A 21670-nucleotide genomic window follows, 5' to 3' on the forward strand; every position below is an offset into this window, starting at 1 on the left:
TTGAGGCTCTGAGCAATGTGGTCTAGTGAAAGGTGTCCCTGCCTATGCCAGGGGGTTGGAACTTGATGATCTTTAAGGTCTCTTCTGACTGGGCCATTTTATGATTATAATGGAAACAAAAAATGAAAACCTGAAACAGTCTCTAAGAAAGAAATGAGTTGTGAGTTCACATTTATTCCCCAGGATTTCTATAGTCTGTGTTTTATATATGATATTTTCTATATTGTAATATATAATATATTATCCTCAGGATATATATTTATACCAGACAGCCTCTTTGAAGATGGGAGGTTTTCTGAGGCCTCCCTTTCTGAAATTGTCTGGCTGAAGGGGATAAATCTTTACAAAACTTATCTGTAGAAAATCAAAATGGAATAATTGCTACGAAAAGAATGCAGGGAAGATCAGGAGTTTGCCAAGACAAAGCTCTTACCTGAGTGAATGTGTAATTTATTGCCTACTGTTCCTAACTGGTGCCCAATGGAAAACAGTGATTGGTGTTAACAGAGCTGCAAGCGATGTAAAGCAGCTGAGCTTTTCTATTATCCTGGAGAAACAGCAGATTCTGCACCCATACCATTTAAGGAAGAGCTCCAGAAAATTGTATTTTGACTCAGTGGGTATGATTCTTGCGACCTCATCCTGAATTATGACCTGAGTTATTGCAGGCACTCCCCAGCTCAGTGATGTGTAGCCCAATGGTCTTTACACCACTGAAGTCAACAAATGACCTCATGGCACTGGCGGGATGACTCACAGTCATAAGCCTCCTATTTGTTGTATTAGAGTAGGCCTGGAATATTGTGTGCCATAAGTCAAGGTCACAGTGAAACAATATCTGCCTGTATTCTTTGAAGAGTCATTGGTTGATCTACTGCTAGAAGGCAAACATGAAAATTGCAGTGAAAATCCTGTCTTCATCTTCCAGTAAAGAATTATTATTTTTTTTAAAATTGGAAGTTAAATGATCCACTTACATAAAGTAAATCTAGTAATTTTATTCAGGATTGGTTTGGGTGGTTTTTTGTTGTGAGGTTTTTTTTCCTAATAAGGAAGCTTAACAACTGCTTTCTTTTTAGTAATAGGAATTTGGAGGACTTTCAGATTTCCTTTACAAAGCCCAGTCAAGAAATTTGAATTTCCATAATTGAAATGAGTAAAAGCCTCACATGTATCTGGTTCAACAAGCCTCAGGGAATTTCAAGAGGTTATGTTTAAGATTATGGAGATGTAGCTATTCGGAGCGTGCGTGTCACAAGAATTACTATAGGGGGTTTGTGTCTGTGGTTTGGAGCCTGAGGATAAGCTCACTCTCCCCAAAAGCCACATTGCTTTGGAGCAGTGAAGTAAAAAAGGGAAAGGACAGTAGCTTGGCTGTAGCTTGGGGAACTTTTTCATGGCCTACAGAGCTGGCAGAGCTGGTGCCTACTGCAGGCTAAATAGCGACGGCTCAATTAGCTGTAAAGTCCCTGCAAAGCCAGTTGGGCTTGGAGTCGTAACAGCTTTGTTTTTCAGAGTTGTTAAAAATAAAACATGCAAGCCAAGAACCTCTGGGACACCGTGTCATTGGATATTTAAGGTCAAGAATATTCAAAAGTAAAGAAACTCCAGCAATTTTTATTTCTCTGTCTGGTCTCTTTCTCTTATGGTCGCCCTGCAGCCTTACCCAAGCTGTCGGTTTCCTTGAGTTAAAAGATTTCTCAAATTAAGACAGGCTGGGCTTCAAAAACTACATTTGGAAAAGGATGTTCCTGGGACCTTTATCATGAAATGAAGTAAACTTTTAAAATTTCTGAGACTTTTGGAGGTTACTTATTAAATACCCTTTCATGTTGCAAAGAAGTGGATATTATTTCTTCTTGAACATTTATAGTAGACAAATTGCTTTTAATTTCTGGAGGTTTTTTCTGAATATTTTTTTGATAGGTCACATTTTCAGCTATGTTTCATTTATGCGTTCTCCTGCATGTGCAGTTGTGTACGCCTACAAGAAGCGTGTTAGATCTTTGGCAATGTGATATGGAGCTCGGAAGCAGCAAGAGTTTCATCTTTACTCTGCTTTGCCTCCTGCTGCTCTCTCCAGCCCTGACTGGCTGCTAATTTTTTTTACTGACAGTACTCATTTGCTGTTCCCTGAAAGCATTTGAATTGGCTGGCTGAAGCAGGTGAACTGAATTCCTTGTCATCCAAGATGAACGTGGGAGATCTGATAGTTTTCTAGTCTCATATACAGTGCAAATTATGATGTTATTTTATTCTGCTTTTTAGTGTGTCCAAATTACATTGTGCTACTTAGTTCTTTTTGGTGGGCCACATGAAAGCTTCTGTCCACACAGTGTGGTCAGAAATGGTAGATTGAAAAAGTCTGTCCTGTTTGTTTTTTTGTACTTGACTATTCACAGACTGAACATAGTCTTTCTTCCCCCCCCCCCCCCCCTTTTTTATTTTTTAACCATCTAACAAATCAGCAGTTTTCTCAATTAGAAAACCTTCAGGAGAGCTGGGATTACATAAATATAGCATAAATTATAGTGTTTCCCTTTGAGAATCTTGTTATGAATTTTAAAATATATAATGAGCTTCCATCATCTAGGAAAAGGGTTGCACTTTTCTGAGAAGTACAAATGCAAATTCCAAATTATCCCATTTCATAGAACTAGATTTGTTCCACAGAATATTCCATCCCCTCTCTCCTCCTCCTATTCCCCCTCCAACATTTTATCTGTGGCCTGCTGAGGTGGAACATGACTGTATCAATTGAATCTTTATTCAGTACTTTTGATGTTCAGGCTGTGACCTTCTTCTGGCTTTTGTTCTTGAGCACAGTTCAAGCAAGAAGAGAATGAGGTGACACTTTGAAGATTTTTTTTTTTTTAATATGATCATTTTGCCAGCAAGAATTCTTTCTTCATCCTTGTTATGTTAGCTTAATGGCAGACCTTTCAGGCTCTGCCCTACTTCCACTGAAGCAGTTGTCGGTGCATCCTCATTTCTCACATGGAAAGTGTTGGATAAGGGATCTTGTGCCAGTTTCTGCGCTGGAAGGTTGCAAATCCATTAGTTCACAAGTGCTATTGAACCCTTTTCGGTATGGCTTTTGCTTACAGTTTCCTCTGACCTGAGTTTCAGGGCTCTCTGACTTGCTTTGTGCCCCTGGGGCTTTCTGCTTAGAGCAGACTTCTGCTCAAAAGCTGTTTCTTCTCTTTCCTAGTTAATGCACAAGTTGGAACTGTTGCCTTGTAGATTTTGGTCTGCTGCTCTTGTTGTCCCTGATAGTATGACAAGAAGGGTAGAAAGCACATGACAATCACAGAATTTGGAGGATACAAGAAGGCTGTCAATCCTTCATATATAATGATAATATGCATCTATAAGTCATACAGAACCTTATGCAGCCCTCATGGCTTTCTTGTTTGAGTTGAAGTTGTTGAGAGTCTGCCTTTTTATGCTGTATGCAAATTTAATTTCCTCTTACAGCACATTCTGCCAGCAAAAGAATGTTACTTCTCCAAGTAACATTAGTTTTTTCCTTGTGACCATATCCCAGTTGGAGCAGATGGAATTGGTAGTACAGAAACCAGCTTCTTAATATGAGTGGAGGTGCTGGCAAGGGATGGCATGTCTCAACTGAAACTGCTTGTAGACCCTCAGGTACCCATCCAAGTGCCAGTACCTTCCATGGCCACCTGGTGAAAAAAAAAAATTTATCTCTGATGTTGAGGCAAAGAAATATCTGCTGAACCTAGGTAGTTCTTCTAATTGTTTTTTTCTTTATTGTATCTCCCTTTTGCAAAAGGGATAATCTAGGCAACAATATCATTTACCCTTATGATGAAAGTGGTGAATTCAAATATGCACAAAGACATTTGTGTTTGTCAAGATCTCTGTGTGTGTTTTTCCATTGCTGTGTCCTGGATTTCAAAAATACCAAAGCAAGGTGGCAACTCAGTGTTCAAACCAGTTTAGTCAGCTTCAGTTTTATCCATGGTCTTCTTAACATGTAAACCTAGTAGATGACTGTGGAATCTCAGCAAAATTGGTTTCAACTTTGGGTAAAGTACAAAGTAAGGACCTTAGAAGGTTGTCTGGTTTCAGGTGTGTTACAGCTCCCCCCATTGAAGGAGATACACCACAACATGTATGGAAGGAAGTGTATGGGTGCATATGTGTGTTCCTGTATGTTTTTAAGACTTAGAAAAACAATTAATCCTGTCCCCTAAAGAGCAAAATCCCCTGTGATGGGTCACATACTGTCTTTGATCAACCCAGAGAGTGTGTAATGTGAATGGGTCATGTACCCAGCTCTGGATAAAGTAAAAATGCTTCCTGTGAAAGTCGTCCATCTTCATCAAAAGTCATGTCTGAGACATGCCACCATCTTCTTGCTACTGATTTCAGTCATCTTTCATAAACATCATCAGAACAGTTTTGTGTATTTCTAACACAGAAAGTTCATGAATGAATTATCCTAATTCTCTTGATGTGTATGAATAATTTAAACACTGTCTTGGTTCTTCAGACATGAATGTAGCAATGAAGATGAGCATGTGCTTCTGCTGGATCCACAACAATGGATTGTTTTCAATGCTTTTGTCCACAGCACAATAAGTACTTTTACTTCCTTTGAGAAAAATCCACTAGCATATTTCAAATTTTTAACTTATTTATCAAATTTAGCACCTTTAGTCTGTACAGATACAAGACACTCTTCTGTTTTAATATCTAACAAATCATTCCTATATCAAAGGGAAAATAACACTTATTTTCAAATGATGGGGCCATGGCATAAGTGGAGACTTGAGAAGATAGGGAGCCTGAGAGGGTGAGACTACTGCAGCATTTTGTTTTGCTGCTTTTTATTCCCATCTTTTGTGGTAATGATTCAATTCTTCCTTAAATATGTCATATATACAGGGAAGTAAAAAATCCTAGTATGGTTAAATGCTATGTATAGTTCACAGTAATTTGCTGAAAAATTTAAGCATGAATTGTTTCTAAACTTTGAAATAGATGACAAATATTTTCAGCAGCTTACATCTTTGTACTGGCATGAAATATGGCAGCAACCACTGTAGTCATTAAGAAGCACTAATACCTTTCTCATAGGAAGGAGAAGGTCAGTTATAATCAAAACAGTGAAAAAAGTGGTAGCAAATACATCTTATTTTAAAGTTATATATGTGAGACAATATATTCCTTCTTTTCTGTTTCTACACAGGCTCCTTTTTATCTTTGGTCTACCTGCTGTCAGATGCTGTAGGCACAGTTGTCTGGCTGAGACCATTCCTTTGGGAGACAGCACTGCTCTTTTTTCTCTTTTGTATTTTTCCATAGCCTGGAGATTGTGTTGCAGACACTTCAGTTCAGTTTTTCAGTTTTTGCTGGGAGAGGTGGGAGATTCTTTCAGGAATTATACAGAACTGGAATACAGGCTTCATAATGGGGTCTCTTCTTCCAGCATGGGTGGAGTTACTGCTTCCAGGCTTTATGATCAATATGAAGAGAGGAGCATTTCAATATTAGAACTTGACCTTTGCTGTCTTCTTCAAAGCAATGAAAATGAATATCCACATTATTTTACTTCAGAATGTTCTCCCCGAGTAAGCAATATTCAAAAAGAAGCTGATAATGTGTTGAATTTTTCTGATGAGATGGAGGGGAACTGGATGGGTCAGAGACTGGTAATAGGATGTGTGACATCCCACCTCTGACCCCTTTACTGAAATATAAACCATGATAGTGGAGTCTAAAAGACATCACTATGGGATGTTCAGCTGCAGAATCTGGAACTGTGCATTTCTGAATTTTTGAGGTCTGAGCCACTTCTCACAAACTTCCACAGCTTCTCAGCTGGCAGCAGATTTAGCTGGAGCCAAGAGGAAAAAAAGTGAACTTAAAACAAAATGAATGGAGGAAGCCTTGTAAATAAGGATATTTTAGGTGTGCTAAACCCAGTGATTTATACCTGTTCTGATCTAACTTGTTTGTAGTGTGTGTTTTGTGGTGCATGTTCCAGAGTTCCCTTAATCAGTGCTGAAGTGGTATAAACCACAGTTTTCTTTCATGGTTACTTTGGGGTGTTAGGAGGGCCTTAATGCAAATAAGGATTCTATCCTCTGGGTTTTACCTTGAGGAGATGCTCAAAACTGGGACTGTCAATGACAGTTTATATTATTTAACTTTTTGCTTTGGACCTCATATGCAAGTTTCCTAACATCCTTTATTTTTTTTCCTCTGTAGGCAATTTAACTGCAGGTTAGTTCTTTGAAGCCTTAGTTGTACAGCTAATTACTTTAATGTACAGGTAATTAGATCCACAGGTTTTTCTTAGCCTTATTTATCAGCTGGTTTTCCTGAGCAGAGCAATGAAAGAAGTCAGGAGGGTCATAGGAATGTACCATCAGCTTTGCACACAGGCTGATTTCCATCTGAAAACATTCTCCCTTCCCTCATATCTCCTAGAACTGAGAGGACAAAGTACTGTAGTACATTAAATGCAACTAGTTGAGGGAAGAAAAGTAAATCAAAACTTTCAAACTAAAAAGAAAAGCTTTTTACACATTTCACGTACACATTCTCACTCATTTCCCTTTCCCCCTATTTCTCTGAAATTAAGGATGCATTCTCACTCTTTTGTGTGCTCTGAGGTCTCAAAAAATGTGTTTAATAATGGCAAGAACATTTTCATGCAGGCATTCACCGGCTTGTGTGAAAGTTTTATTAAGAAAACAAGATGGAAACCCCAACTATATACAACACTGTTCTCTGGACAAGATAAAAATTTGCTTTTGTTTTTTCATATCTGGTTTTCTCAGTGCAGCAGTGCCTACACTGCCTCTGCTAGGAAACTGCCAGTTCCTGAAGGGGCATCTAACTCAAAGCAAAACCCAGCAGGTTGCAGGGCCATTGACAGAAAGCTGTAAAAACTTTCCTACTTCTCTAGGTTACTTTATGTATTTCTGGTTCTAAAAGATATTTTTCAATTTGCAATTACGTGTTTCTCAGAAAGTCTTGGTTATAAAGCTGACATGGTTGAAATACTGGCTTTGCATCAAGGTTTCTAACAGAATTAGCATTTGAATCACTTGAGGCCCTATTCACAAAACAGAGGGCTATTTGCATAATCAAAAATGCTTTATTTTGCATGCCAGTGGAGAAGCAAAGGGTTGTAGCTGTGGCTCACAAACGAAATTCAAGTGATCGCATTGATGTGTGTCTGAATGCTGCTGTCTCTGTCTTGCTTGCACAAATTAGTACAAATCTATATAAAAGCCAAAGAATAAGTTTTGGAGCAATGTATAGTCTCCATTAAAAGTCTGATGAAGCAGGCTTTGCTTAAGTTATCAGTGTAAGGATTAGATGGGCTTCCTGCTCTTCCAAATGGGAATGAAGTTTGGGGCACTTATGCTGCTGGGTTGTTGCAAGACAATGGATGTCTTTCTAAAGATATACTCAGTAAAAAATGCATGAGCTTGGAAATGGCTTCTTGTGCTAAGGAGATCAAACTAAATAACCTATAAAAGTATATATCTGTGGATACTGTGTTCAAGACTTTATCACCTTTCTGTCAGATTTCTACCAGCAGTCCAAGAGGCTTATGAATTGCATTAATAATAGTCCCCTCTTGCCATCAGCCCATGCGTTCATGTTTTTCATCCATTTTTATGGCTGTGGACAAGAATGTCACTTTCAATTACACGTAAATAACTCCTGATCACAGTTCAAGAGCACAAAGCAACTTCTGACCTCTCTGAGGCAATAGGAAAACTTTGAACCTTAAAAAACCCCCTTAAATATCAGGAGATTTTATCCTTTTAATTTTTTCTAGACTGAATTTCTGATGTGTTGTTACTATTGAATCAAGCTCTTAAGTGAAATTTGGATGGCAGAAGTTTTAGTTCCACAAAGAAATTTGGTTATAGTTATTACAACTTCAGATTATTTAACCTTAAAAAAACTATGGTGTAATCTAGGCTTTTTCTTGCTAATGTATGTAATTTATTCAATATAAAATTTTTTGAGGCACTATATGGATTCAATTTATTTATTTAAAAATATACTAATTAAAACTGGAGGTCCAAATAAAAAAATAAAGTAGTGAGGTTTAATGTAAATTTAAACTATCTTCCATGATAGGTATGCTCCTGAAAACACAATCTGCATTTTTGAGCCTTCAGTATCATACGGTACAAAGTTTTTTTCTGGTTTATGTGTTTGTTGTTTGTTAACCTCTGGAGTAAAAGTATGTCTCAGATGCATCTAGATCTGGAAACTAGACTAGAAATTCCAATTATCTCGGTTCCTAGAACTGTAGGTTTCAAAATACTTCAGAGTCTAAGTGCATCATTAATAGAAATATCTCCTTTTCTGTACATTGCTTTGGAGCAATCAGCAAAAGGTGAGTTTAGTCTGGTTCATACACTCACGTTCTTTGCAGAGTTTGCTGTTTTTCTGGTTGACTGAAGTGCATAAATTAAAAGTTGAGTTTCTCATTAATTTGTTTTAATTACAGAGGCCATTAACCTTGTAAAATCATTGACAGTTATGAATCTACGTCTCTGAAAATTATGTAAACAAGTTTATAAAAGCTTCTCAAGTGAAATGAAATCCAAACTGTATACAAGGACAAGGTTTTTTTTTAACAGCACTTGTTAAAGCCCAACAAAATGTCATAAAAATACCTGCAGATAATCATACACTCCTTCAGGACAAAGAGACTGCTGTGTTTCCTATCATGTGTAGCACTCATTGTATAGGTAACATCAAAGATACCTTCAAGATAAGGGTATGCAACTGTAGTTTCTTCTTGGGTAAACGGTTCTTAATATTTTAGGTGTAGTTTATTGTGGCCAGAGAACTTGGGGAGAGGAATCTGTTTTCCTGTCTCAGACCAGGTTTGTTTTTGTGTGGAGATCTTCTCAGTCCGTTTCAAATATTATCAGGCTGTCATATATAAGCTTCCAAGCCAGCTGGGGGAGAGGCATTTTGATGCACCTTACAGAGTCTGTGATCTGTCATCACTGGGGTGCTGAGCCTAAATGAGTAAAGTTCCTGTGCCTGTTTCATTGACTGATATTTCCTTTTTTTTTTTTTTTATTTGGGAATATTTCTGTTCTGCTTTCATAAGTCTGGTGTTATTTGAAATATTGAACTTTGTTGTGAGTTTAAGGAGAATGTTTAGCCTTGTGAATGTTAGCACTTTGGCTGCCACTATTTTAATATCAATATCTGAACTGGAATGTGCTCTTAGAGTTTTCAGTGCAACCAATTCTTGATTTTTAGCCAAAGCTTTCTGGCATGTGTTGGAACAGGGATTTAGTATTCCTTATTTATCAATTTCCCTTAGAGGTAAAGTTTGCTGTTGCAGAATGTCTGATATAACATACATACACACTAACTAGCCATGCTGAAGGAGGAAAAAGATTCACTGGTGCCTGTGGGTAATAGGCTTGCTTCTGTAATTCCTGTGACCTTTTTTAGGTCAGATTGTGTTCGTCTGGGAGAAAAACTTGGCCGATAAAAATCTGGTGGCTTTGTTAAGTCATTCTTGATTTCCTTGGCGTGACGTGATGAGGCAGCAACTCGCTAGTAAAGAGCTCCAAGGACTCTACAGTGCTTGGGCTGTGTTTTCCAGAATACTAAGATGTTCTCACTTTAGTTGTAGAAACTAAAAATGTGTTTGCCCTTTTGCAGTATCTCAAAATACTGTTGCAGATCAGCTATCTTCAAGAGTTGCTTGGAAAAGGATTCTTTAGAGAAAAAATAAAAACATTACAAAGGCGTTCAGAAACTACTTCTAAGCAATCATGGCTTTGCCATATTCCTGAACCTTGGTCTTAATGTGTGTGAAATTGTTGCTTACACTGAACTTAAAACTTCAGTGCACTTGCATTGCACTGAAGAGTGTTTTGCTTGTGTTGGGCAAGTTTGTGTGGGATCAGTTGGTGAGATGATAGTTTCATCTTAGACCCTGTGATAGTGCTACATTGATAAGGAGATTATATCCAGTAGTTTTGTGGTGTTCAGGTCCCATACTGGCACCATAATCGTACACGGAGTGGCCTAGTCCAGTTTGTGCTTGGTCAAATCAAATAAACAGCTGAAGTTTGGTGTTTCTCCTCGCTTGGTTTCTGCAAGTAAATAGGAGCTCATCGGGAAGAGTTTCTGCTATATTGATTGAGCCACTCAATCTGTTAGTATTTTATTTGCTTTGTCTTTCTAATTCAATGTGGAAGTTATAGAGAAATACAATTTAGGCATGTTGTCTTGCTTCTTCTACGTCCTGCTGCTTAAGGTGCCCTAGTTTTTTTCAGTTCCATTTCTCTTTAGGAGCAAGAACTTTCTTCTTGTGTTTGCTTAGCAAGTCACTTTTTTGTTTGCATATAACAATAAGCAAGAAGGATTTAAAGAGACAGCTAAAGAATCATCTGTATCTCTAGGCTCATGTACTATGTGGGATGATGAACCAGGATTTAAGATCTTGGATTTTGGCTTGTTAGCTTGTCCTGAGCCTATGAAAGTCCCTTTGTGAAACTGGCTTTTAAGGTAGCAATTTTGTTTGCAGAGGTGTAAACCTCCTGCTTTGCGTTTAACTTTGGTTTTGGATTTTTTTTTCTCGTATTGACAGCATTATAAACTCTACTTGCATTATCCATGCATTTTTGTCCCCTTTTCCCTTCTGCATTCCCTCTAGCCTTCTTGTTTCCCTTTCTGACATGCTCTAGTAGCCTGGAGAAGACTGCCCTGCTGAATGCTTGGCACTGTCCATATCTGGGCAGTGGTAGGGAGGAGAACTAGGAGAAATGGAGGTTAAGAATAAATGTAGGTGTGAGGATTACACCAACTGTCACAGTGAGCTTGAAAGAATGCAAGTTCAGGGTCATTCAAAGCAGCACCAGGGTAGAAAGCAATGGTAGCAAGAAGGGAAGGGTTGATGACTTTGTCTGGGCTCAGTCAGGAGCGTGTGGCATGGAGAATGGGAAATCTAATTGGACAGGCTGAGCATTTCCCACTATTTGTTCATTAGCAGGGTTGAAGAGGGGGGAGCAGAAGTGGAACACAGGACTTGGAAATGCATTCAGCCAAAATCAGGTTTGTGATTGAGATTTTGGGGAAACTGTTAGAAATTTTCTCCTGATGACACTATCCTGTCTGTAACTAATGTTGTACTCCAGAGTTCTTGGCTCAGACAGGGAAGATGGATTCTCTGGGATATTTTAGCTGCTAAATACATTTTTCTATTGACTAGATGTAAACTTTGAGAAATTGGACAAATTTTCACAGAAACTAGAAAAAGCATTTCCTTGATCTGAAGTCTTACTTTTGAAGGCCCCCTTTCAATGAATGAATTCAGAGAACTGTTTGAAAGCAAGGTCAGCCGCATTAAAGAGCATATTTGTTCTCTAGTTCTCTCTTGGAAAAGAGCTGACCTGTTTTGACTGGAACAAACACTGTTAGACATAAATTGGAAAAGATGAGGACGTTTGTTTAAAGTCTGTTAGGGCAGTAGTGTCATTTTAGAGGAATGGGTACTTTAAGAAGCAGGGCTATCAATTTTGCTACTGTCATTGTTAATTACTATGATTCTATAAAAAGAATTTTATCTGGAAAAGCAAACGGTAAATTGCTGTAATTATAATTGATGAATGACACAACAGGATGGAAGAACTGAGTATATTTTCAAGGGGGCTGGATGTTTTATATCTGTATGTAATAGACAGACAAGCTGTTGAGTTGTTCTTTAAAAAATATTCTTACCACCTGTGGTGTTAATGGGTTATGCTTGAAGATCCTTTTAATGTGTTTTCTCACATTTGTTAGGAGTGCTTTAATTATGCCATTGCTCAGAATGGTTTCCAGTATGATTTAGATCCATAGTTTGATCCATGTCATGCAACTGCACAGGTAATTTTGAATCTGTACTTGAAAATTATGGGTATGTTTTTAGCAAAAGTAGGAGGATAGAAATCACTACCTTACCTCAATTAGATCTCCTCTGAGCATCACTTAACTTTTGCACCCTGTCACTGTCAGCTATGGCTGTCATCTCCGTGAAGCTGAGACATTCCTTCAGCTCATCTTTTCTGTTCTGGCACCTCTCTGGCTCTCTATGAGGGCCAGCTGCTTTTTAAAGAAACATACAGGACTTGATATCTTTTGCTTAAATGAAAATTTTTGTTCTGTATAACACATATTTCCAAGTTGAACAATGTCTCCAACCTTTCAAAAAGCACATGCTGCTCCAGAGAGTGCCGTGACAAGAACAGGTCTCACTGTCATTTAAATGTAAATTTGCAAAGTTTGCAGTCATACTGATTTGGATATAGTTACATTCTGAGGTGAGTAAAGCAAAAATCCTGAGACTCCAAATTGTTGTTTCCTCTCTATTGCTTGCACTTTGAATTCCACTGACACTGTTGATGGGTACTATGAACTGCAAGAGTAAATGACAATTCAGTGATGAGGTGAGAACCAAGACAATACCTAGAGACCACAGGGCAAATGCAGAAGGAGGAACATATATCTGCCCTTTGTGAATTGATAGGGCCTTCACATGTGGAAAAAACCACTTATAATGTATTTTCAGAGTATATGCTTGCCTAGTAGATGTCCAGCAGTGTTGGCACCAAGCGGCTTTATTTGCCATGGTAGAGCATGGCTGTCCATTGCTGATATAATCTTTCAACTAATTTAGTCTGGAAAAGAATTTAACCTTCACTAGGTTTTGCTGCTATAGTGTCTGCAAACTTGCTTCATCACTATTGCTTCTTTTATGATTGAAATTAGTTTACAAGTTACTTGATGGAATATTGCCATTTTGTAGTCTGCGTGCTTGGCATATTTTTAGATGGAAAAGAAAAATAAATTACAAATGTTATTGGACATCAAAGAGATCTAGTCTGAATTAAAGTTATTTCCTGTCCTTAAACATGTTTTAAAAATGTTCTAGATATTATTCATATATCATTCATTCTAATGATGCTTCAGAGCCTAATAGTTCATTGTTTTGAGTTGCTTTTTAGGCAAGTTACACAGTAACTGCACCTAATTTTGCTTCATTATGACATTTTTGTTCATTTCTTATATATATATACTCCATGTTTTTTCTCTTTTCAGTTACAGAGCACTATGCCTTATTTTCACTTTGATTGATTTTGTTTACTAAAATAGTTGTAAAAATAGTTGTTTTCTAGCTTTCTACTGAGTCTGCCTTTCTTTAACATCTAAACCACTCCACAAGAGACGCAGCAATGCTATGAGCATTCCAGCTTTATTTTCCACTTATGGGCAAAGAGGCATGTTGAGCCTCACCCACCCAGAAAAAGAAAATTGACATGATCTTTTAAAGACTCCTGTCTCGCTCCCTTTTTGAAAAATAGCAAGACATATGCCACAAGCCTTTTTTTCCTGCTGCCTGAAGTGTGTGCTGACAAATGAGTCTGCTTTTTGTGCAGTTTTTTTTTTTTTTTTTTCTGAAGGAAATGGCCCACTGAGAAGTAGAGCAAAAGTAATTTTTTTCTAAAATAGCTTTTCTGTAGAATTCCTTATTTGTAACTAGTGGCTCAAGCATGCTGGTAGGCAACTGAGTTTCGTGTCAATGCAATTTAATTATTTCCTGTGATGCTTTTCTGTCTTCTATGTACAAAAAAAATATTCATTGCAGGTACATAAGGTTAAGTGATTTCTTGTCATATTGATGCATTGGTAAAAGTGAGTAACAAAATGCTCATTGACTTCAGCAGAGCATGAGATTCGGTGCTGGTACTCGGTTATTTACTCCCTCATTTGGACAATGTAATACTAATATTGCAGATATACCATTTACATCAGAGGATCTTTATTGTGGTTCCAAAGTCAATCATTCAGAAGTTGTCCGAATTAAGTTTACCTGTGAAAACTTAATTTGGTCTCTCTTCTTCTACTGTTCTTTTCTTAATTACACAACAGCACCATGTTTTCTCCTGCTGTGTGATCTCTGCCTGTGTCAGATGATGATTGATTAATTTAATTTAATGTTCTTGATGGGTGGCTCTAGCTATAGGCACCTACTGTGCATTACTAAAACACAGATGGTTTTGAAAATTTCTAGAACACTCGTCATTCTACTCTGACTACTTAAATATTTGTTCATCTTGTCAGCGCCCCACTTGCCAAGAGTCCTTTTAAATGATGATTTTGAGATGACTTTCAAATACTTGCATAATGCTGGGTAATATCAGCGTACAGTGTTGCTTGGGGTTCTGTAATAATTGGATGCACTCTGCTGTTCTGGTAAGTGTGAATTAAGATCAAAAGTGGAAATATTCAGAAAATGAGGGACATGGTAATATTATCAGCTTGAGTGACTTAAAGTTATGCTTAGTCAGTGGTAAAGTAAGGGTAAAGATCAGGCTGATTTTCTTCTGGCTTAGACCTTGTAGAGTTTTCATCTTCTCTCATGAATGTGCAAGATCCTTCCACTGTATTTATTCCATCTGTAACACAAAATTGAAGACCTGAGAACAGTTAATGGGTACAAGCACAAAAGTTGGCCACTGCAGAAGTGGAGAGGAGAAGTTGAACTGTGAATTTGCAGGTTGTCAAAGTGAGATAAATGCAAGATAGATGTGAAGCAGCTGTGAACTGAAACTCTGGCTTGTCTCATGGTAGTGACATCAGGAATGGAGTTTGCATTGTGGCAGCCCCTGTAATTGTAGTCCATCTCTGTTTTGAGCACTTGGCCTAGCATTGTTTATTTTCATTTGGATTTTTGTGTAAGTAATGTTCCAAGTGTTTAAAAAAGCAAGAGAAAATCTATCTTCTATTTTCTGGTGTTGCATCTCACTCCAATGTTTCAATATATTTGCTAGCTCTCATGAACACATCCTGCTTGAACTGAAATGTTAACTTCTACTTTGAAGGGTGCTTCTCTCTCTAGGCTGAAATTGCAGGAGAATGAGAAAAACTGCCAGCTACTTTCACTGATTCCTGCTGAAAGCCATGGGAATCTTGGGTTCTTGTATGGACATCAGTGGCAAATATGTGCTAGTGTCTGCAGGTTCTTGTGTGCTTCCCCCAAAATATGTTTGCTCACCCTGTACTCTGCATCCTGTCCCTTTTCTGTCTTGCCTATGTGCTCTTTCCATTTTCTGCATTTTTCCACCTGTGAAGGATGTTCATTTGTCCTGTGGCTTTTTTTTCTCCTTACCCAGCTGTCCTAGCTTCCACTGCGGATCACAGCCCCTCCTGCCATCTCCCCTTTTTGGTATTTCTCCTTCCTTTCACACTGCTGACAGTCAGGCTGACCCAAAGAGACAAAAGCTTTCCAAAGCTTTAACTTAACCAAATTTAGAGTAGTTTCACAGAGATGGCAAAGTGTGTATTTCTATTTTAAAGGTCTCTCCCCAGATTTTTAATCTCTACTCCAAAACACTGCGTTGAGGAGTTTGGGTTTTTTTTCCCAAAGGGAAAGTTTTTCTGTGGGTTACAGAAGTTGTTACTAAAGCCTGTTTTTGAGAGATGGGAGGAACTATTTAGGTTGAAAACTTTCAAGTAATCCTAAGGTAAATACCTATTTATGTGAAGACAGTGTCTGAAATTCATCACAGTAACAGGGCTAAAACCAGCCAGGGATGGTTTTATAAATAGATTGTGTTATTATTCCTGGACATGCTATGTGTGCATCAAAAAGTAATAGAACTGTTCCTGCTTTTACAGGCTACCTGCATTATAGAGTTGTTTTCTGTAAACACTGCATATTTTTGGTTTACAGTTTCTTCTTTTGAATACTGAAATGGATAGGGAAGGCAAAATATGACTGGCTGCTACAAGATAGGAGTAGCATATTGTAATTGCTTTCCAAAAGAGTCTGGCTTTAATAGGATGATGTCTCATTATTCTTAACCTCCATCTGCACTTGTGTTGGAAGAGCACTGGGAACAATACACAATGCATGTATTTATATCTAGAATGTAATGAAAGAGACATTCATTTCATATGGCAGCAGTCTTCTCTATAACTGTTAGAATAATATATTGTAGTGCTTTTCAGGGCTTATTTGATCAGTCCTTCCAGTGTTTTATTCCAGTTCAATAGGCAAAGAGATTTTAGCAGGTTTGTGGCTTGCCTTTTGCTTAGGGGACTACAGCTGTAACAAAAAGAACCTTTGACGGTTCACTACATTGCTACACACCCCCTTTTTCTGTATTTCTTCTCTAATAGCACACTACACTTTCAAGAAGGAGCAGCAAGAATAAATTTCACAAACAAAAAAAATATTTGTTTAAAATTTCAAGTCTCTCATGAAAGCCTGAATTGAAGCTGAGGAGGTAAATGAAGCTACTTTTATCCATGTAGTCCCTCCAGCAAAGCAACCTACAGTTGAAGGACTACCAAGTACTTGCAAGCATGTGAAGACTGTCATTTTTTGACTTAATAAAAAACTAGAATAAAGACTATTTGTTAGATCTAGAAGAGACTTTTATGAGGGTCAAATTAGCTGTAAAGAAAGCAATTGAGCTAAGCTCATGTAATAACCCATCTAAAGTTTTCTATTCTGCTTTTTATTTTTTTTTCTGTAGCTCACAAATTCTTTTGCAATTTGTTATGAAACTTCCTCCTAAAAAGTCTTCCAAGCTGAAGAGTGGCCTACCTATCTTTATTGCATTGTGTCCACTAAGATCAAATTGGAAGCTGACCAATTCTGTGTGTTTATAGGTATGCAGCTCTAAAATAAATTACTTGGGATTACATATGTGCTATAAATAATAATAATTCTGCAGAATATGTCCTGTGGTGAGAAGATGGGAAGTTTCTGGTCAGTGTGGTCTTACCTAGGATGTACAGTTTTCGCTGAGTTTAATTTTGCTATGTTAGGGTTCTAGGGAAGCAAAGCTATTTGCTCATAGTAAATCATTTCAGATGGGTGAACTGGAAAACAGCAAAGTGTAGATTTGGGGACTGCATTTCTGAGGAGGAAATTACTGCATATTTATTGCTGCAAAACCAACAGAGTGCTGAATTCCTGTCTCTGTGGTAGAATTCTAAATAACATTTTGCACACAGAAAACCCTGCTGTGTGGGAAGTGGATGAGAAGTATATGGGACGTTGTGCTCTCAGGCCAAATTTTAAAAATTGCTATGAAAGATGTATAGATTGAAAATAAGTTGCTGGGAAAGAAGCAGAACTGTAGTTTGTGCAGGCAGTGAGACACATTTGAGTGTGTTTGTTCAGAAAACATGATTATAATGAAAAAACCTCATGAATGTTTTCTCACTAAGGATGCCTTTCCAGGAGAGCTCAGAGGCTGATCCCAAGTGTGTATGCAAGGAAGTTGGCACTCTGACAGAGCACCGTTGTGTCTGCAGAGTGTGACAAGCTGCAGAATTTTAAAGATAAGTTGTTTGGCTCTGAAGCACAGCAGCTTACTTGCTTTCACAGATTTGTGTTACTGACTAGAATATGTGTTCTTTGGCATGTCAGAAATCCAACAGGGCAGCAAAGATGCACAGTTGCTTTAACAGCATTAGAGAAGTGAAAGCTTCCATGGTGTGCAGTCTTCACAAGTCTCCTGATGAGAGAAATCCTCCTGGAGTGGCAGTGAGAAAGGGTGAGCGCTGCATGTGAGTAGCAGCAATAGTTAGCATTGGTGCATGGTAATCCCAGAGGACACCCCAGCTACTGAGGAAAGCAGGTATTTTTATAGTTATGTTTTTTAGAAAAATATTGACAATGTGGAAATATGAGAGAGCATCATCAGCAGTTGTACGTTATGGTGCATATGAGCAGCATGAGGCTGAGTTCTGCTGCTGCTAAGAAAAGCTTCCAGGTCACTGAAATATCAGCCAGTTTGAAAATCATGGGTTATTCTTCTGTCTAAAGCTCCAGTGGAGGTTTGTGATTTTTCACAAAATGAAATTAAAATGATACTCAGGAATTGAAAGACTGAATGGATGATCAAAGGAGCATAATTAATGTTTGAGCTTAATGTACTTACCATGTCCACAACTACTATCTTTGCTAGTGAAAGGTTCTTCTATGTGACCTGGGAGTCAATAGTAATAGTTACTTTTGTTGAATTTATCAAACAGCTGTGAAATATTACTTTATGAGATATGGGAATAGCCTTTTTCAAAACACTCCCAAGCTGAGGCTGATCTAAAAGTCACAAGGCTTTGTTAAATGGAGTGTCAGGCTTGAGCTGATGCTGTGAACCCCGCAGGGAGCACAGCACTGATTTACTGATGCTGCTCAGGTCTTGGGTAAGACTTGGCTGCAGTCCATCTGGCTTGCCTTGCTTGTGGAGTGAGTGTACTTTAGAATCCAGCTCATCTGGGAACAGCAAAAACCTCCTTGACCAGCACAAGCCATATGGCAGCTTGCCAGGAGCTCATAATAGATGAGAGCGTTCCCTTGTTGGAAGCAAAGCCTGTGATGGTTATTCAAGCAAATGCAATGTGTTTCCTTTAAGTATGCAAATATGGTTATTAGCCCTTGATGGCAAGTGTGGAGTGTTGGTACATTTAGCAACTCAGATCATGAGCTTGTGTAAAAGTCACAGAAATCATCATCTGGGATGTTGTTAATTGTTGAAGTATGTCAACAATTCGCCTTCCCTGGGTTTTACTATTAGAATTGGCTGTGTGGGACTGTGCAAACACAGGTGACAGAAAAAGCACCTGGTCATTCAAACCCATATAATACTTTGTCCAAAGTGTTTTGAAAATGAATTTTAACATTCCTTGCTGCTGTTCCTCCTCAGAACTCTTTGGAGAAATTAATTAAAAGTGCTGCCATCTGTTTATCTTACATTTCATAACAAGGGTAAAAAAAGAATGGCAGTACTTTTGAAGCAGCATTGTATAATTTTGTCATTAAAAATGCATGTTAAGAGTACGGTGAGTACTAGTACATTGGTTCCACTTTTGGAAAAGCACTGCAACAACAATGTACAGTTGTTACAGTGCTTTTTCAACAACATTTTAGTCCTTTTATCTTAGAAGAAAACAATTCTTTGTGAAATCCATGGGTGATAATCACTGGGTGGAGATGGCCTTCTCTGATGGAATTATTTTGTTCTAGAAGTAACATCGGGCACAGCAGTACCTGATTGCTCACTGAGCTCCAGTAGCAGCTGCATTGGCAGCTTCAAAGGTAAAGCCAACCTTGTTTCAAGCTGATGCTGACAGATTCTCTGGACTCCTTTTTATTCTTTTGGATGTGGATCTCTGGGTTTTGTCTTTGAATTAATGGAGTTCATCCAAAGTTCTATCCCCTTCCTGTAAAAACTTGCCCAAAAGAGGTGGTGTAGAGGTCAAAACAGCTGAAAAGCTGTTTTTCTGGGAAAAAACCTCCATATCATAGTTCATATTTCATTTTGTTTTTAAAGTAGCCTGTGGAAGAAGAAACAGCTTACCTGTTTCATACAACTTTTTTTTTCCTCTTTAATTTCCTCTCTGCCCCCCCCTTTTTTTTCCCTCTTTTTAATTTCCCTCCCACCCTCTTTTTTTTTTAAAGAAAAAAAGCAATGTTTTCATAAGACAGGCAATCTTCTTAATAGTAAGTCCTGATAGAAGTACATGTGGGGTAATTCTCTTACTTTCACCAGTTATATTTGTTTTCTCACAATGTAAATTCATAGTGTAATTGGTTATTTCTGCAGTGTAAAATTCATGCAATTAAGATGATTTTTCCCTCTGTACTATATTACCTACTGTATTTCACTTGGCTTAGTGGAGAAGACAGAAATTTCACCCTGCAGGTGATATTTTGTAATTCTTGTAATATATGGCAGATGCTGATTACAGAGGCTGTAAAGGGGGAGAATTGGATATTAGAGAAGATAAATAAGAGTGGGGGAGGGGACTGAAGGGAAGAGACAGTATTTGCAAAGACCTTGAGGTAAGCTGCTTTCAATGTACTGTTTAAGCTTTAATGACCCTTATAGAGATTCTAGCAACAAAGTAATGGCCAACTAGAGGAATTAAAGGCCTCAGGTGATGATCTGAACAGCAAAAGCTGACAGAGGCTATCAATACCATTGGAGTTTGACACAGGCTCTGCTAGGAGGAAGCTTTTTTTCACAGTGTCTGTGAATGTGTGGTTGATCAATAAGGTTGGAGGAAAGAGCTGGTGAAAACCTCAGTTACTTCAGGTGAAATCTTCTTATGGTTTCCCCAGGTTACAAGTTCTTGTTTCTGTTAGAAGGTACCTTTCAGAACAGTTATTCTTTATCTTTTTTGCGTATCCATAACTTTTTCCTGCAGCAATTTCTCATCGTTGTCTTTAAAAAATACCCAACATATCCAAATCTCTGTGAGCTTTAGTTCCAAATAATTGTCCAGGTTCTAAGATGAGCATCCCTTGAAAATTGCTTCTTTTCTGATAAAGGCCTCTATTTAATTTGTGGGATATTAACAGTTTCTAGACATGCACTGATCTCAATTCTTATTTGTAATTACAATAGCTATTTTACAGCCCAGTGGCAGCAAAGTCAGAGCACAGGAAAGACTCCTCTGTGCTGGCTGTCTAAATAGCATGAGCTTTGGAGTGCAGGCTGAAGCAAGTTCTTTTGAAATTTTTCTTCTCACCTCTTCATCCAGGTTGTAGGGTTGCCTCATTCTTGGACAAAAAGTTTCCTTGCAGGTTTGCAGTCCTGTCTTCATGATGTCTGTGATGATAGTCTGTTTGAAGCAGCTTTGTTGTATTTCCTCTTTGCTGTCTGCCTTCTGCCTAGGATGAATTCCTGAGTTTGATTCTAAGGATGCTTGTGGAGGACCACTGATGCAGCCAGATGCCATGTTGCTTTTGTGTTGCTTCCTACAGTGATTAACTTGTCAGATTGATCTCCTAAAGACCAGAATGAGAGATATGTACTTATCTTAATTCAAAGCCAGCTGACCCCTGGAGTTACCTCAGCCTGATAGAAAACCCTGAATAGGACAGCAAGGGGTAGCAGTGCTGTGGCAGCACTGGAGCTTCCTTTGAGCACAGTAAGGGATTGAGACACACATTTGACCTTTCATTTTTTTTCTTTGACAAAAGTAGAAGGGTGAGAGAAGAAAGTTCCACATTATTCAGTTTAGAAATGTGCCACTCATTTGCATGTCTTTGTATCTATTATTTACTTGCTAGGGTGACTGATAGTCCTGCTCAGATGTGTGCATGAGATGACAAGGCACTGACAACAGAACGACATTGGTAACAACACATGGCTTGTCAGCATATATTGCTAAAATATGCCACATCTTGTGGAACATTAAATATGTAATATGGAATGAACATTAAATATGTATTAGGTTGTAAAAAAAATTAGTGAAGGAGATTACCTGAAAGTTCACTAGATAAGTCTTTGTCTTTTCTGAGAACATGAGCTAGTAACTTTAAAAAATTAGTGAGAAAATACAATGTATTTATTCTCAGGGGCTAATACAAATGATTCATTAAATCTGTTATATTTGAGAGAAGGGAGTATTATTGCTTAAAACTCTTTCTCAGGATGGATGCTGCACTTAATTTAGACAGCGGCTCTGTTGTGTTGGATAGGAAAGATTATGCTTTGAAAAGACATGCTTGACTTTTGTCTGAGAGAAAAAAAAAACTTTGAGTGTAGGAGTGCTCTTGGTGTCTGGTTGCTCTGACATGAGTGATTCACTTAGAGGAGGCTGTGTAAAGGAAGAATGTCTTGCTCCA

The 21670-nt window shown here is 38.1% G+C and overlaps 1 protein-coding gene across 4 annotated transcripts in view; it reads left to right on the top strand.

Moving 5' to 3' along the window:
* Nucleotides 1-21670, top strand: part of CDK14 (cyclin dependent kinase 14) — a 350786-nt gene that overhangs the window by 111079 nt on the left and 218037 nt on the right. The window lies entirely within an intron of this gene.

The sequence above is a fragment of the Melospiza melodia genome, chromosome 1 (genome assembly GCF_035770615.1).
Source record: "Melospiza melodia melodia isolate bMelMel2 chromosome 1, bMelMel2.pri, whole genome shotgun sequence".
Lineage (NCBI taxonomy): Eukaryota > Metazoa > Chordata > Aves > Passeriformes > Passerellidae > Melospiza > Melospiza melodia.